General features: G+C 39.0%; 1 protein-coding gene across 1 annotated transcript in view; it reads left to right on the top strand.

Annotated features, from left to right (window-relative positions):
• Positions 1-13,097, top strand: part of LOC118928006 (quinone oxidoreductase-like protein 2) — a 38,910-nt gene that overhangs the window by 21,806 nt on the left and 4,007 nt on the right. The window lies entirely within an intron of this gene.

Below are 13,097 nucleotides of genomic sequence, written 5' to 3'. Positions count from 1 at the left end.
CCCATCTCCAATGGTGCTTAGATAACATCATTGGATGAGAATGTCAGTTGAAAATAAATCTGTACAGAATCCTACAAGTAACAGATGTTGATGCTCCTCAAGAGCATCAGCTTGACTCTATCAGCAGCTCTCTCTCCATGCTTCAGTTAATCTGAAGCAATTCTACAGCCCATGAGTTGAAGACAAGGCCACTGTTATTGCATTCTTATCAAAGCCCATAGCACATAGGTTTTCTGTTTTTTGGTGTATTCTGGATTTGAAACTGGTGCTCCAGCATATATTATCTGCTTGAACATTTCAGGATTTTGTTTGTACTGATTTGCTACTGTATGTTTAGCTTTTAATAAACTACCAAAGTGTTCATCAGGGTGGTTATAGTATTTTGCATCCCCCCCACCACTGTGTGAGAGTTCTAGTTGTTTTGCATCTACCAGAATTTAGTATTGCCAGTTGTTTTCTTTAATTTTAGCCACCCCAATAGATGTGTAGTGATATCTGACTGTGGGTTTAATTTGCATTTCTCTGTTGAATAATTATCTTGAATATCTTTTTTTTTTTATCTTGAATATCTTTTATGTTCGTTTGCCATCTGTATCTCTTTTTTGGTGAAAGGCATTGACTAATTTTCAAAAGAAGATTAAAATCAACTTTAATCAGAGCAATGATATGATGAATATAATTCAACTATGACAGTGTATCTGTAACTAAACATTTTTACCTTTTAAAAACAATTCCCCTCAGTCCCAGGGATATTTATTCATTCATGAGTTATTTTATTCACCAAACACTCCTAGTAGACATTCTGTGTGCCTGTCAATAAAAAATAAAACTTAAGGAATTTATTTTTTATTTTTATTTTTATTTTTTAAATAATTATTTTTTATTGAAGGGTAGTTGATGCACAGTATTACATTACATTAGTTTCAAGTGTACAACACAGTGATAAAACATTTATATACATAATTCTAGGTTCCAGCTATCACCCTACCAAGCTGTTACAATATCTTGACTATATTCCTTATGCTATACATTACATCCTGGTTACTTATTTATTTTACCATTGGAAGTCTGTCCCGTTTTTTTTTTTTGTTTTTTTTTTTGAGGGCATCTCTCATATTTATTGATCAAATGGTTGTTAACGACAATAAAATTCTGTATAGGGGAGTCAATGCTCAATGCACAATCATTAATCCACCCCAAGCCTAATTTTCGTCAGTCTCCAATCTTCTGAGGCATAACAAACAAGTTCTTACATGTAGAACAAATTCTTACACAATGAATAAGTTACATGGTGAACAGTACAAGGGCAGTCATCACAGAAACTTTCGGTTTTGCTCATGCATTATGAATTCTAAACAGTCAGTTCAAATATGAATACTCATTTGGTTTTTATACTTGATTTATATGTGGATACCACATTTCTCTCTTTATTATTATCATTTTTAATAAAATGCTGAAGTGGTAGGTAGATACAAGATAAAGGTAGAAAACATAGTTTAGTGTTGTAAGAGAGCAAATGTAGATGATCAGGTGTGTGCCTGTAGACTATGTGTTAATCCAAGCTAGACAAGGGCAATAAAACATCCACGTATGCAGAAGATTCAGAGACTTATTTCTTAATAATAACAATGACAATGATGGCAAACACTTGTTGGGCCTTACTATGGGTCAGGCACTGTTCTAAGCACTTGATGACTACTGATCCATTTAATCTTCACCACATTCCTACAAATTAGGAAATAGTGGTATTTTTTTTTTTTTTTTTAATAATTATTTTTTATTGAAGGGTAGTTGACACACAGTATTACATTACATGAGTTTCAAGTGTACAACACAGTGGTAGAACATTTATATACATAATTCTAGGTTCCAGCTATCACCCTACCAGGCTGTTACAATATCTTGACTATATTCCTTATGCTATACATTACATCCCGGTTACTTATTTATTTTACCATTGGAAGTCTGTCCTTCTTTTTTTTTTTTTTTTTTGTGAGGGCATCTCTCATATTTATTGATCAAATGGTTGTTAACGACAATAAAATTCTGTATAGGGGAGTCAATGCTCAATGCACAATCATTATTCCACCCCAAGCCTAATTTTTGTCAGTCTCCAATCTTCTGAGGCATAACAAACAAGTTTTTACATGTAGAACAAATTCTTACATAATGAATAAGTTACATAGTGAACAGTACAAGGGCAGTCATCACAGAAACTTTCGGTTTTGCTCATGCATTATGAACTATAAACAGTCAGTTCAAATATGAATACTCATTTGGTTTTTATACTTGATTTATATGTGGATACCACATTTCTCTCTTTATTATTATTATTTTTAATAAAATGCTGAAGTGGTAGGTAGATACAAGATAAAGGTAGAAAACATAGTTTAGTGTTGTAAGAGAGCACATGTAGATGATCAGGTGTGTGCCTGTAGACTATGTGTTAATCCAAGCTAGACCAGGGCAATAAAACATCCACGTATGCAGAAGATTTCTCTCAGAACGGGGGGGTGAGGTTCTAAGCCTCACCTCTGTTGATCCCCAATTTCTCACCTGATGGCCCCCCTGCGACTGTGCCTGTCTTAGGTTGTTCCTCCCTTGAGGAATCTTACCCGTCTCTGGCTAACCAGTCATCTTCCGGGGCCATACAAGGAAATGTGAAGTTGGTAAGTGAGAGAGAAGCCTTATTGTTTGAAAAAGTTAGCTTTTTACTTCTTTGCATATTTATGCCCTGTGGCTTCTATGCCCAGCATTTGTCTTGAGGTATCTTTACCACTTGGAAGAATTATGATACTCGGTAAATTTGATATGAGGCACGAATTCTATTTAAGGGTTGTAATTAGGAAGGAAGAAGAAAAGCTATAGAAGTAGCAGGCGGAAGAAAACATGGGAAGATTGATTATTTCTTTGATATATCTTCTTGTAGAGTAACTTCAGCATGTATAGGTTTTAAGCTACTACTTAAATTGCACACACACATTAACATAATAGGAGTATAGTTACATAACCAAAGCATATCTGTAATTACCAGCCATCTGCAGTGAAACCAAGAAAACCAGTTAGGCACCTTAGGCATTTGTGAAAACTTATCTATGATATGGTGGATATTGTCCAAATGAACTTGAACAGTCTGAGAGAAATCAGACAAATTAAAACAACCCATTCCTGGGGACTGTTCACATGCCATATGTTCTTTTAACAATAAATAGTTTGTAGTTGTAAGACTTTGGAGCGCTACAATTTGCACTTCTCCAAATTCTTGGTTGAGTCCCAACAGTATAGATCCAGTCCAATTTTGTTGTTTTACTGTATGCACAGGCCAGCTTAGATATCTCCTTCCTCATTCCCATGGCAAGTCCAGGAACTGGTGGGATGAGTGCATCTACAGCTGTAGCAGTGCGTGGATCTTTGTTGGGGTTCTTTGATGATCATCTTCTGGCATGAGTCTTCCAGAGGGTGCAGATGTTGGAAGTTCTTTTTCATATCGTATCTTAGTTCATTTTCGGGGTAGCCCAGTTAGGCTTTGATCCTCTGTACAAACACAAACAGACCCTTTGCCTACACTTTTATATGCCCTTTATACCCTTGTGTAGAACTCGTTGGAGGTTACCACACAGGAACTGCCCTTTTTTTTTTTTTGCTATCACTAATCTACACTTACCTGACGAATATTATGTTTACTAGGCTCTCCCCTATACCAGGTCTCCCCTATAAACCCCTTTACAGTCACTGTCCATCAGCATAGCAAAATGTTGTAGAATCACTACTTGCCTTCTCTGTGTTGTACAGCCCTCCCTTTTCTCCTACCCCCCCATGCATGTTAATCTTAATACCCCCCTACTTCTCCCCCCCTTATCCCTCCCTACCCACCCATCCTCCCCAGTCCCTTTCCCTTTGGTACCTGTTAGTCCATTCTTGAGTTCTGTGATTCTGCTGCTGTTTTGTTCCTTCAGTTTTTCCTTTGTTCTTATATTCCACAGATAAGTGAAATCATTTGGTATTTCTCTTTCTCCGCTTGGCTTGTTTCACTGAGCATAATACCCTCCAGCTCCATCCATGTTGCTGCAAATGATTGGATTTGCCCTTTTCTTATAGCTGAGTAGTATTCCATTGTGTATATGTACCACATCTTCTTTATCCATTCATCTATTGATGGACATTTAGGTTGCTTCCAATTCTTGGCTATTGTAAATAGTGCTGCAATAAACATAGGGGTGCATCTGTCTTTCTCAAACTTGATTGCTGCATTCTTAGGGTAAATTCCTAGGAGTGGAATTCCTGGATCAAATGGTAAGTCTGTTTTGAGCATTTTGATGTACCTCCATACTGCTTTCCACAATGGTTGAACTAACTTACATTCCCACCAGCAGTGTAGGAGGGTTCCCCTTTCTCCACAGCCTCGCCAACATTTGTTGTTGTTTGTCTTTTGGATGGCAGCCATCCTTACTGGTGTGAGGTGATACCTCATTGTAGTTTTAATTTGCATTTCTCTGATAATTAGCGATGTGGAGCATCTTTTCATGTGTCTGTTGGCCATCTGTATTTCTTTTTTGGAGAACTGTCTGTTCAGTTCCTCTGCCCATTTTTTAATTGGGTTATTTGTTTTTTGTTTGTTGAGGCGTGAGAGCTCCTTATATATTCTGGACGTCAAGCCTTTATCGGATGTGTCATTTTCAAATATATTCTCCCATACTGTAGGGATCCTTCTTGTTCTATTGATGGTGTCTTTTGCTGTACAGAAGCTTTTCAGCTTAATATAGTCCCACTTACTCATTTTTGCTGTTGTTTTCCTTGCCCGGGGAGATATGTTCAAGAAGAGGTCACTCATGTTTATGTCTAAGAGGTTTTCGCCTATGTTTTCTTCCAAGAGTTTAATGGTTTCATGGCTTACATTCAGGTCTTTGATCCATTTTGAGTTTACTTTTGTATATGGGGTTAGACAATGGTCCAGTTTCATTCTCCTACATGTAGCTGTCCAGTTTTGCCAGCACCTCCTGTTGAAGAGACTGTCATTTCGCCATTGTATGTCCATGGCTCCTTTATCAAATATTAATTGACCATATATGTCTGGGTTAATGTCTGGATTCTCTAGTCTGTTCCATTGGTCTGTGGCTCTGCTCTTGTGCCAGTACCAAATTGTCTTGATTACTATGGCTTTATAGTAGAGCTTGAAGTTGGGGAGTGAGATCCCCCCTACTTTATTCTTCTTTCTCAGGATTGCTTTGGCTATTCGGGGTCTTTGGTGTTTCCATATGAATTTTTGAATTATTTGTTCCAGTTCATTGAAGAATGTTGCTCGTAGTTTCATAGGGATTGCATCAAATCTGTATATTGCTTTGGGCAGGATGGCCATTTTAACGATATTAATTCTTCCTAGCCACGAGCATGGGATGAGTTTCCATCTGTTAGTGTCCCCTTTAATTTCTCTTAAGAGTGACTTGTAGTTTTCAGAGTATAAGTCTTTCACTTCTTTGGTTAGGTTTATTCCTAGGTATTTTATTTTTTTGGATGCAATTGTGAATGGAGTTGTTTTCCTGATTTCTCTCTCTGTTGGTTCATTGTTAGTATATAGGAAAGCCACAGATTTCTGTGTGTTGATTTTGTATCCTGCAACTTTGCTGTATTCCGATATCAGTTCTAGTAGTTTTGGGGTGGAGTCTTTAGGGTTTTTTATGTACAGTATCATGTCATCTGCAAATAGTGACAGTTTAACTTCTTCTTTACCAATCTGGATTCCTTGTATTTCTTTATTTTGTCTGATTGCCGTGGCTAGGACCTCCAGTACTATGTTAAATAACAGTGGAGAGAGTGGGCATCCCTGTCTAGTTCCCGATCTCAGAGGAAATGCTTTCAGCTTCTCGCTGTTCAATATAATGTTGGCTGTGGGTTTATCATAGATGGCCTTTATTATGTTGAGGTACTTGCCCTCTATTCCCATTTTGCTGAGAGTTTTTAACATGAATGGATGTTGAACTTTGTCAAATGCTTTTTCAGCATCTATGGAGATGATCATGTGGTTTTTGTCTTTCTTTTTGTTGATGTGGTGGATGATGTTGATGGACTTTCGAATGTTGTACCATCCTTGCATCCCTGGAATGAATCCCACTTGGTCATGGTGTATGATCCTTTTGATGTATTTTTGAATTCGGTTTGCTAATATTTTGTTGAGTATTTTTGCATCTACATTCATCAGGGATATTGGTCTGTAGTTTTCTTTTTTGGTGGGGTCTTTGCCTGGTTTTGGTATTAGGGTGATGTTAGCTTCATAGAATGAGTTTGGGAGTATCCCCTCCTCCTCTATTTTTTGGAAGACTTTAAGGAGAATGGGTATTATGTCTTCCCTGTATGTCTGATAAAATTCCGAGGTAAATCCATCTGGCCCGGGGGTTTTGTTCTTTGGTAGTTTTTTGATTACCTCTTCAATTTCATTGCTGGTAATTGGTCTGTTTAGATTTTCTGTTTCTTCCTGGGTCAATCTTGGAAGGTTATATTTTTCTAGGAAGTTGTCCATTTCTCCTAGGTTTCCCAGCTTGTTAGCATATAGGTTTTCATAGTATTCTCCAATAATTCTTTGCATTTCCGTGGGGTCCGTCGTGATTTTTCCTTTCTCGTTTCTGATACTGTTGATTTGTGTTGACTCTCTTTTCTTCTTAATAAGTCTGGCTAGAGGCTTATCTATTTTGTTTATTTTCTCGAAGAACCAGCTCTTGGTTTCATTGATTTTTGCTATTGTTTTATTCTTCTCAATTTTATTTATTTCTTCTCTGATCTTTATTATGTCCCTCCTTCTGCTGACCTTAGGCCTCATCTGTTCTTCTTTTTCCAATTTCGATAATTGTGACATTAGACCATTCATTTGGGATTGCTCTTCCTTTTTTAAATATGCTTGGATTGCTATATACTTTCCTCTTAAGACTGCTTTTGCTGTGTCCCACAGAAGTTGGGGCTTAGTGTTGTTGTTGTCATTTGTTTCCATATATTGCTGGATCTCCATTTTGATTTGGTCATTGATCCATTGATTATTTAGGAGCGTGTTGTTAAGCCTCCATGTGTTCGTGAGCCTCTTTGCTTTCTTTGTACAGTTTATTTCTAGTTTTATGCCTTTGTGGTCTGAAAAGTTGGTTGGTAGGATTTCAATCTTTTGGAATTTTCTGAGGCTCTTTTTGTGGCCTAGTATGTGGTCTATTCTGGAGAATGTTCCATGTGCACTTGAGAAGAATGTATATCCCGCTGCTTTTGGATGTAGAGTTCTATAGATGTCTATTAGGTCCATCTGCTCTACTGTGTTGTTCAGTGCTTCCGTGTCCTTACTTATTTTCTGCCCAGTGGATCTATCCTTTGGGGTGAGTGGTGTGTTGAAGTCTCCTAGAATGAATGCATTGCAGTCTATATCCCCCTTTAGTTCTGTTAGTATTTGTTTCACATATGCTGGTGCTCCTGTGTTGGGTGCATATATATTTAGAATGGTTATATCCTCTTGTTTGACTGAGCCCTTTATCATTATGTAGTGTCCTTCTTTGTCTCTTGTTACTTTCTTTGTTTTGAAGTCTATTTTGTCTGATATTAGTACTGCAACCCCTGCTTTCTTCTCACTGTTGTTTGCTTGAAATATGTTTTTCCATCCCTTGACTTTTAGTCTGTACATGTCTTTGGGTTTGAGGTGAGTTTCTTGTAAGCAGCATATAGATGGGTCTTGCTTTTTTATCCATTCTGTTACTCTGTGTCTTTTGATTGGTGCATTCAACCCATTAACATTTAGGGTGACTATTGAAAGATATGTACTTATTGCCATTGCAGGCTTTCAATTCGTGGTTACCAAAGGTTCAAGGTTAGCCTCTTTAGTATCTTACTGCCTAACTTAGCTCGCTTATTGAGCTGTTATATACACTATCTGGAGATTCTTTTCTTCTCTCCCTTCTTGTTCCTCCTCCTCGATTCTTCATATGTTGGGTGTTTTGTGCTGTGCTCTTTCTAGGAGTGCTCCCATCTAGAGCAGTCCCTGTAAGATGTTCTGTAGAGGTGGTTTGTGGAAAGCAAATTCCCTCAGCTTTTGTTTGTCTGGGAATTGTTTAATCCCACCGTCATATTTGAATGATAGTCGTGCTGGATACAGTATCCTTGGTTCAAGGCCCTTCTGTTTCATTGTATTAAATATATCATGCCATTCTCTTCTGGCCTGTAGGGTTTCTGTTGAGAAATCTGACGTTAGCCTGATGGGTTTCCCTTTATAGGTGACCTTTTTCTCTCTAGCTGCCTTTAACACTCTTTCCTTGTCCTTGATCTTTGCCATTTTAATTATTATGTGTCTTGGTGTTGCCCTTCTTGGATCCTTTCTGTTGGGGGTTCTGTGTATTTCCGTGGTCTGTTTGATTACTTCCTCCCCCAGTGTGGGGAAGTTTTCAGCAATTATTTCTTCTAAGATACTTTCCATCTCTTTGCCTCTCTCTTCTTCTTCTGGGACCCCTATAATACGGATATTGCTCCTTTTAGATTGGTCACACAGTTCTCTTAATATTGTTTCATTCCTGGAGATCCTTTTGTCTCTCTCTATGTCAGCTTCCATGCGTTCCTGTTCTCTGATTTCAATTCCATCAATGGCCTCTTGCATTCTATCCATTCTGCTTATAAACCCTTCCAGAGTTTGTTTCATTTCTGCGATCTCCTTTCTGGCATCTGTGATCTCTTTCCGGACTTCATCCCATTTTTCTTGCGTATTTCTCTGCATCTCTGTCAGCATGTTTATGATTCTTATTTTGAATTCTTTGTCAGGAAGACTGGTTAGGTCTGTCTCCTTCTCTGGTGTTGTCTCTGTGATCTTTGTCTGCCTGTAGCTTTGCCTTTTCATGGTGATAGGAATAGTCTGCAGAACTGGGACGAGTGACGGCTGGAAGGACTTCCTTTCTTGTTGGTTTGTGGCCCTCCTCTCCTGGGAGAACAGCGGCCTCTAGTGGCTTGTGCTGCGCAGCTGCGCGCAGACAGGGTTTCTGCTTCCTGCCCGGCTGCTATGGAGTTAATCTCCGCTGTTGCTGTGGGCGTGGCCTGGCTCGGGCAGCTACTCCAAAATGGTGGAGTCACGTTGGAGCAGGAGCTGCTGGGAGGCTATTTATCTCTGTAAGGGGCCTCCCTGCTCCCTGCAGCCCAGGGCTTAGGGTGCCCAGAGGTCCCGGATTCCCTACCTCTGGATTAAGTGGCCCGCCCTGCCCCTTTAAGACTTCCAAAAAGCACCCGCCAAAACAACGACCACAAAAAAAAACAAGAAAAAAAATTTTTTTAATTAAAAAAAAAAATATATTTTTATTTAAAAAAAAAAGGTGGTCGTTCGTTTTTCTTTATTCTCCGGTGCCAGCCTCAGGCCTCTGCTCACCGGTCTTTCTGCCCTGTTTCCCTAATATTGGGGTCCCTGTCCCTTTAAGACTTCCAAACAGCGCTCGCCAAAACAAAGCAGCAAAAAAGCAAAAAAAAAAATGGTCGCGCGCTTTTCTTATGTCCTCTGTCGCCCAGCCTCCAGTGCCTGCTCACTGTTCTTGCTGCCCTGTTTTCCCAGTATCGAGGGCCCTACACTCTGGCCCGGATGGCTGGGGCTGGGTGTTCGGCAGCCCTGGGCTCCGTCTCCCTCCCGCTCTGCCTGCTCTTCTCCCGCCGGGAGCTGGGGGGAGGGGCGCTCGGCTCCCGCGGGGCCGGGGCTTGTATCTTACCCCCTTCGCGAGGCGCTGGGTTCTCTCAGGTGTGGATGTGGTCTGGATATTGTCCTGTGTCCTCTGGTCTTTATTCTAGGAAGGGTTGTCTTTGTTATATTTTCCTAGATATATGTTGTTTTGGGAGGAGATTTCCGCTGCTCTACTCACGCCACCATCTTCCGCCCCCCAAGGAATTTATTTTTTATAAATAAAAAGTTGGGAAGATATCAGGACAGTGCTATGATGGGGAAGAGCTGGTTTCTAATGGTAAGCAGGATCAGCACAATGTATTTGAGGAACTGTAAATTACTTTGATTATTCCTGTTTGATGAGCTAATTACAAATTTCAGCAGCGGAATCCAAAACAAAAGCACTCACTTCACCCTGCCCCCAAATTCCAGGTTGCATATCTCCAGAGACAAATTTAATTATGGCTTCATCTACTGCAAGGCAGAGAACAGGGGTTCTGAGAACAGTCTGTGTATCTAGCTAGGCATCAGCAGGCAGCAGCCTCCCTCCCTGTGACTCAGCCTCTAGAGTACAGGAGAAAATGTCCCCAGGCACTGAATTAGCTATCAGAAAACTCTGGGTTAAAGCCATGCACTTACTTCTTTGTGTCTGCTCAGAGCCTTATCACTTTTGCTAAACACCCAGGCCTTAACACCACTGGTTGTCTGTTTTTCCAGCCCAGATAGAAGCCACAAGGTAGAAAGGGACAGAGTTAGGTTATTTTTACAAGCAGCTACAATCATAACAGAAGTGGCAATTGGACATAGAAGTAATGCAACATCTGAAAAACAGAAAGTTATAAGATTCCCAAGTCATGGGACAAAGAGATAATACTCTCTCCCCAGTATTATCTTTTAAAGAAGTCAGGTAAATTGGTGCTACAATTGTATATTTATATGCAAAATGCTTAAAAGTAAACTTTAGCCTTTGAAAGGATAACTTTTTCTTTTCATGTTAATATTTATTTGTAGGAGGCATCCTCTAGGATGCCAGGTTGAAAAAAATATCACCATCTCAAATTATGCTTGTTTTCCCAAGTATTTTCTGTTGGCTGGACTGTGGCAGGTCTCTGGGAACGAGCAATTTCTACCTGACCAAGAAAGGGATGCTGCTGTGAGTCACCTGGAGATGGGCCTCTGAGTGATGGGCAGGGCAGGCATGAGTGTTTCAAGTATCTGCCATAGACATCTTCCACCTCCTCTGACTACATCTAAATTTGCACAGATTGGAAAGGCTTCTGTAAAGCACAAAGCCCCAGAAGACAGATATTTTTGAAACCAGAGATTTGATGTTGCAGAGAGATTGCCACAATTGATTTGTTTCTCTGCTTATTTATTCATTTATTTATTTCTCTTATGCTATTTTGGGAGGATTTCAAGTGGAAAGCATTGGTTAATCATAATCTTCATTTCAAAGCACATTTTCACTGTTGGACCATGCCAGGCCCCTCTTCTGCTTTTGTGTCTGTACATTTATGGTGCCTGTATTTACTTACTCTCTTTATCCTCATTTCCTGTGATCATTCCTCACTCTTTTTCCTCCCCTCAGTGTCAGTCTCTGTAATGGGTTTGACATACATCTTTGGGTTTATATTTACTTGTAAACCACAGAATTATTTTGTGTGCTAATTTATTTTTGAGTTGCATAACCAACTCATAGCATAAAGTCATGCTGTAGACCTTATTGCATTTCTTAATTTTTCACTCATGGCTTTTTAAGACCCACCTGTGTTGCTGGGCCCGTATCCATTTCTCGGCTCCCCACTGCTGCCTGCCACTAACTAACTAGTCCATGTTGCGTATCCACCATGGTGTATAGATCTGTTCCCTAGTGATAAGCTTTGAGATTGACTTGGTTCCCTGCTGCTGTGATCAGTTCTATATTAAACAATCTGAAAAGTAAGAGTAGGAACTTGTGCAAATGTTGCTTTGAGAGTATTTCCCCAGGAGTAGGATCGCTGGATCATAGGATGCCTGCATACTCAGTTTGACTACCAGCTGCTCTCCAGAATGACTTTGACCAGTATATGTCCTTACCAACAGCACATGTGACTTCTTTGCCATCCTGTCAATATGTAGCATTGTCCAATTTTCTGATTTTTGCCAAACCAATAGGTATCAAGTGGCATCTTATTGTTTTAATTTGCATTTCCCTGTTTTCTCATTAGTTTAAGCATCTCTTTAGAGATTTGTTATCCATTTAGGTTTACAATTCTTTGAATTACAGTTTAAGCCCTTTGTGCAGTTTTCTATGGAGCTTCCTAGCTCACTCTTACTGATTTTCAAAAATTGCTCGTATGATCTGTGGTTCTTAAATTTTAATGTGCATTTGAATCACCTGAGGATCTTGTTAATGTGTATTATGACCCAATTGGGAGGGGCTCAAGATCTCGCATTTCTAATAAGCTCCCAGATGACACATAACCTATGGTCCTTGAACCACCCTGTGAGTAGTGTGGTTCCAAATAGTAGTTTGAGACTTTGCAAGTCTCTCTTTCCAAATATGTGTCCCTTACCTTTGTCCAGATTTAATGTAATCCAACCCATCAAATTTTTCACCTTATCATTAGTGCTGTATGGGACTTGTTTAAGAAGTCCTTTATTACCCCTGGGTCATGGTGATTTACTTCTCTATTAACTTTATATGTTTATTTCACACTTATGGATTTAATCCATCTGAGGTCACCTTTATATTGGATATAAATTAAGTACCAACTTTTATATTTCTCCTTACAGTGAGCTAGTTTTCCCAGACCAAATAGTTCATTGTCTCTCCATTGATTTATGGCGCTATCCTCATCTTACTTCAAGTTCATGTGTCTGCTCTCTGCTTTCTATTCTATTCTCTTGGTTCACATATGTGTTCCTGTAATAGTATCATACTGTTTTTATGTTCATGGCTTTGAAGTATGGAAGGGTATTAACTCTTCTACCTTTGTTCTTTTATAAATTTGACTTTGTTATTTGTGAATCTTTGTCCTTTTAGATAAATTTTGGACTAGTAGTTATTCAAAAGATCTGGCTGAAATTTTGAATGGAATTGCAGTTTTAATGACATTATAGATTAACTGGTGGGTGTATTGATATTTTTATAATGTTAAGCTGTCGCACTTATGAACAGGGATATATTGCTGTTTATAGAGTTTAAAGTTTTTCTCCATAAAGTCTTGTGGATTATTCTTACTATACCAATTACAAGTACTGTACTATTTTTGTTGCCTTTGAGAACAATATTTTTTTTTTGTATTTCCTAGTTGATTATTTCTGTTATAGAGAAATGTCACTGATTTTTGTGAGCTGACTTTGTATCTCTCAATCTTGCTGACCTTTCTTATTTGTTGCTTTGATTAGTTTTTATGTAGATTATAATATGCAAGCAGTGACACTTTTGTTTACTTTCATTCTTCTT

The sequence above is a fragment of the Manis pentadactyla genome, chromosome 9 (genome assembly GCF_030020395.1).
Source record: "Manis pentadactyla isolate mManPen7 chromosome 9, mManPen7.hap1, whole genome shotgun sequence".
Taxonomy (NCBI): domain Eukaryota; kingdom Metazoa; phylum Chordata; class Mammalia; order Pholidota; family Manidae; genus Manis; species Manis pentadactyla.
Note: the sequence above shows the minus strand (reverse complement) of the source record. Positions and strands in the feature narration are given on the sequence as shown.